Below are 5,296 nucleotides of genomic sequence, written 5' to 3' on the forward strand. Positions count from 1 at the left end.
CCGAGCAGGGAGCCCGATGTGGGACTCGATCCCGGGACTCCAGGAACATGACCTGAGCCGAAGGCAGTCGCCCAACCAACTGAGCCACCCAGGCCTCCAATGACCAAACTATTTTTAAGGTGAGGAACATTCAGGAAAGTGGTTCCCCCTGGTGATCAGAATGGAGGTGGAACTAGGGAGAGAGCACAGAGGTAAATTATTAAACAGGCTTGTAATGCTCCAACTCTTGAGTTGAGTGGAGTGTGTGCATAGCCATTTTTTTTTAAATGTGACATATTTTATTTGGTATTTTACAAATATGACACAGAATGTGGGGAAAGAAAAACTCCTGGCAATATGGTTGAATTGTAGACAAAAGAACTTCTTAGCGGCAGGTATGCAAAAAAACAATCCAAAGTGTTGGAGGAAAAGAACTTTGACACCAGAATTTTATCTCTAGTTATACTGTCATTTAAATACTGGAGTGAAGTAAATATTTATTCAAAGCCTCAGAAATATTGCCACATAAAGACCTTCTTTGAAATCACTCCTAAAGAAGAGAATTGAATCCAGAAGAAAGCAATGAAATATGGAGGGTAAAGGCGAATAAATGACTTAATAAATTTTATTGGTGTCTAAAAAATTGTGATCTTACCACCTCCCCCAACAAAAAAACCCCGCAATGTTACAGATTCTAGTACTAAAACTCTAAGTGTTCCTTCTTGGCAATCAGAGAAATCCAAACTCAAGCAACAGTTAGATAATATTTTATATCCATAATATTGCTGAAAATTAGAAACTCAAGGTAATTCAAAGGGTCAGTGAGGGTATGGAGGAAACAGGATTTTCCACTAATTGCTGATAGAGGTATAAATTATGTGTGCTTTTTCCTGGGAAGGCCTTTTGGCTGTACTTAGTCAAATTAGCTATATCTATGTCCTGTGACTCAGCAATTCTACTCCAGGGCATATACACCTTCCTCCTCACCCCGCCCAAATACCCAAAAGACCTCACATACAGATCAGCAAGGGTATATATTTAAGAGTTTCTTTCTTTCTTTTTTAATCAGAGAGAGAGTGAGCCTAAGCAGGAAGAGCTGCAGGCAGAGGGAGAAGCAGGCTTCCCGCTGAGCAAGGAGCCTGATGCAGGACTTGATCCCAGGACCTAAGGATCATGACCTGAGCCAAAGGCAGCCGTTAAGCCCGCTGAGCCACCCAAGCATCCCTTGAGAGTTTCTTTCATTTTGTATATGTAGTTGGAGCTGGAAGCAAACTCTGTATCTGCCATTAAGGAAATGGGTGAGAAAAATATGGCACGTGATGAACACTATGCAGTGGTCAGAAATAATAAACTGGATTTATATTCAGCAATATGGCTAGATCTTTATTTTATTTATTTATTTATGTATTTTTTTTTAAGATTTTATTTATCTGACAGAGACAGACACAGCAAGAGAGGGAACACAAGCAGGGGGAGTGGGAGAGGGAGAAGCAGGCTTCCTGCCGAGCAGGGAGCCCAATGCGGGGCTCCATCCCAGGACCCTGAGATCACGACCCGAGCCGAAGGCAGACACTTAACTACTGAGCCACTCAGGTGCCCCAAAATGGCTAGATCTTTAAAAAAATACACTTAGTGATAAAAGTAAGAAACAGAATATATCACATTTATGTAAAACTTATGTACATTCAAAACATTTATCCTTAAAAGATGATTGGGTATTTTTCAAGACACATTCATTCGTTCAATCATGTACCCATTAAGTATTTTTTCATTATTTATTATGCGAGGAACCACTCGACATTGGGAATACAGCAGCAAACAAAACAGAATTCTGGTCTTTGTGGAACTTATATTCTCTTAGAAGAAGATGGATAATTAAACGTAAATGAAGAATGCAAGATGGAGATTGTTGATGAGTGAGATGTGCTGTTTTACAAAGGATGGCCATAGATGTCCTCTCTGATAAGGTGACCTTTGAGCCTACTTTAGGAGGAGGAGCAAGACTGTGGCTATGTGGAGGAGGAGAATACCAGGCAAAGAGAACAGTAGGTGCAAAGGTCCTGAGGTGGGCGTGTGTTTGGCATGTTTTAGAAACATTAAGTAGATCAATATGTGGAGTGAGAGAGAGAGAGTTGCAGGAAATGAGAGAGGTGATGGTGGCCGAGATTCTGCTTGGAATGAAATGAGAATCCATTAGAGGCTTTTTAGCAGGGGAGTGAAATGATCCAGCTTATTTTTAAAGGATCGCCCTGGTTACTGTGCAGAGGCAAAACTAGCAGCTGGTAGAGCAGGGAGGAGGCTGTTAGAGGGATCCAAGATAGAGGTGATGGTGATGTAGAATAATGTGGTGGAAAAGATGTCAAAGGCTAAAAGAGGAAAACAAAACAAAATGAAACAAAAGCTTCAGGAGATTATCCTTAAGGATTAGGGATAGGGAATACTTCTTTAAACAAGATATTTTTTAAAGTGCTAACCCTAGATAAATTTGACTACAGTTTGTTCATCAAAAGGTACCACAGAGGGAGGAAAAAGACAAGCTGCAAAGTGGGAAAAGATACACAATTTATTTATTTTTTTTATTTTTAAAATTTTTTTTATAGATTATTTATTTATTTATTTATTTGAGAGAGAGAATGAGATAGAGAGAGAGCACGAGAGGGAAGAGGGTCAGAGGGAGAAGCAGACTCCCTGCTGAGCAGGGAACCCGATGCGGGACTCGATCCCGGGACTCCAGGATCATGACCTGAGCCGAAGGCAGTCGCTTAACCAACTGAGCCACCCAGGCGCCCAAGATACACAATTTAAAAATAGAGCAGACTGGGGCACCTGGGTCAGTTAATTGTCTGCTTTTGCTCAGGTCATGATCCCAGGGTCCTGAAAACGAGCCCTGCATCGGGCTCCCTACTCAGCCGGGGGCCTGCTTCTTCCTCTCCCTCTGCCTGCCACTCCCTCGCTTGTGCTCTCTCTAATAAATAAATAAAATATTAAAAAAAAAGGAGAGCAGACAATTTACTAATGGGTGAGTATGAGGGAAATAGAAGAATCAAGGATGGCTGAGGATTTGGGCCTGAACAACTGGGAGAACGGAGTTGCTTGTCACTGGGTGGGAAAGACTGGGGAGGAGTAGCTTTAGGTGGAAAAAGCAACAGTGTGCTGTGGGCTGTTTGAGATGCCCATCAGACACCCAAGTGGAGCTATCACGTGGTCTGTTGGCCATTTAGGTCTACCATCTGGGGAGAGGTCCAATGATACTCATTTGGGAGTTGCAGCAGATGGGTAGTACTTAAACCATGGGATTAGATGAAGTCACCAAGAGAGTGAGCACTGATGGCAAAGAAGTCCGAGACCAAGCCCTGAGGTGCTCGTTATTTAGAAGTAGGGAAGGTGATGAGGAGCCAGCAAAGGAGACTGAGAAGGAATGGTCACTAATGTCAGAAGAGAACCCGGGGGGGAGGGGGCCGGCAGGAAGGAGGGGTAGGCCAGGCCCAGTCCTGCTGTACGTGGATGAGATGTGCAGGAAGGAGGGAGCTGATGTGGAAAGGGTAATTTCGTGCAGTGATGGGTTGAAGGCCTCCCCGGAGAAGGCTCCAGAGAGACCAGGTAAGAGAAGTGGGAGAGCAAGTAGAGACCGCACTTTTTTGTTTTGTTTAAATGTTTTGTGGACAGAAGATCTGTGGATCTGATTTCTACTCGCCACTCCCTTGCCTCAAGGAGAGATTTAAAACACAGAAACAACAACAACAAAATCGGGCTGTGAGATTAGCCACTAACTCCCCTCCTCCCCGTCGCTCCCAAATCAGGACCCATGGCTGATGTTTAATTGATGGTTATCCTCCCTCCTCCTGCTCCCCCCTCTATCCAGGGCTCCGGTCTCTGCAGAAGCTGCCACCAACCAGTGGGACAGGGGGCAGACCTCGGAGAAGCCTGTGAGTGGCAGCACGGTCCTCTGAGAACAAGGGGCGGGGGGCGATGGCGGGGTGAGGACATGGGGTACGCTTCCATCACCCCTCTCTCTCCAAACCTCTTCATGGTCCCTTGCCCCCCAAACAACAACACAGCCCCTCTGACCCCTCATTCTCACTGGTACAGCACCTGTAAGACTGCCCAATATGGATGGTCCTCATGCCGACGTCACCCCTTCCCTGGTACACAACTCCTCCTTTGGGCAGATGTCCCTCCATCACCTTGACACACTCCCCTGACCTGGAGGAGTCAGAGGCTGGAGGTTTGGGGCACCATCATGACAACTTGATCCAGCAGCCCCAGCACTTCCAGAAGTGAATGCAATGGTGATACCCCCCTCCCCGGCCCCCCACCCCACTTCCTTTTTTCTTTTTCCTCTGCACTTTACTTCTCCTTTGAAGGATGCTCCTGTCTTCCAACCCGCGACTTCCACGTGTAACCCTGAGTATGTGCATATCCTCCTGTTACCTATCTCACGAATTTCTCTACCACAAGAGAGGTGACAGTTCCTCCGAGCACCCACAGTCCCACAACAGAACGGGGCCTTCCCACAGTGCTCCAGAGAGAATAAGGTGAAAACCAAGTTCCAGGGCAGGAGGGACAAGGTGCAAGAAGGCATCTTCTGGGAATCCACCCTAGGCAAAACTGAACTAGACCTGGAGGGGAGTGTGGTTCCAGGGATGTGGACTCCTCAGGGACAAGGAAGAGGAGTTGTGGACATGGGCACTGTGACCCCAGGGCACAGATCCAGAGAGCCACAGTGTCCAGATCCTGCTCAATGCCTGGAGTGGCAGACTCCCCATGGCTTCTGTGGCTGTGCTCAGGGTCATGTTCACGTCTTCTGCGGTAGGGCTGCGATAGGAGCGGTCATGGCTATGGCCGTGGTGCAAATCCTCATGTGAATGTCCATAGTTGCAACTATGGGTATGTCATGAGTGTGGCCATGGCCATGGGCATGGCTGTGTTCTTGGTGGAAATCCATCAAGAGTGCCTATGACGTTGGCCATGGAAGTGTCTGTTCAGGTCACCATGACCCCTGTGTCTGAGGCCACCCAGGTCAGCAGCCCCGAGGCCACCCAGTGGGGGCCCCCAGACCTCTGGCCATCCAGCTGACCAGAGGGACGGAGACAGTGACTCCATTTGACACTTGGCTCTATACCTCTGTGGGATCTGCTTCTCTCCACTCATGCCCCCTGTCCACTTCTATGGGCTCCTCCTCCATTCCATTCTGTCCCCAGCCACGTTGTTCCCAAGGCTGTTCCCGAGACGGCACTTTGGAAGAGTTTTGCTATTGAGGAAAACAGAGAGGTGGCACAGTGCCTGAAGGGGCCTATGTGGTCCATGGAAAGCTTAC

Source organism: Eumetopias jubatus, unplaced genomic scaffold (assembly GCF_037043125.1).
Source record: "Eumetopias jubatus isolate StellerSeaLion01/CBP00866 unplaced genomic scaffold, mEumJub1_p1.0 scaffold_4, whole genome shotgun sequence".
NCBI classification, from domain to species: domain Eukaryota; kingdom Metazoa; phylum Chordata; class Mammalia; order Carnivora; family Otariidae; genus Eumetopias; species Eumetopias jubatus.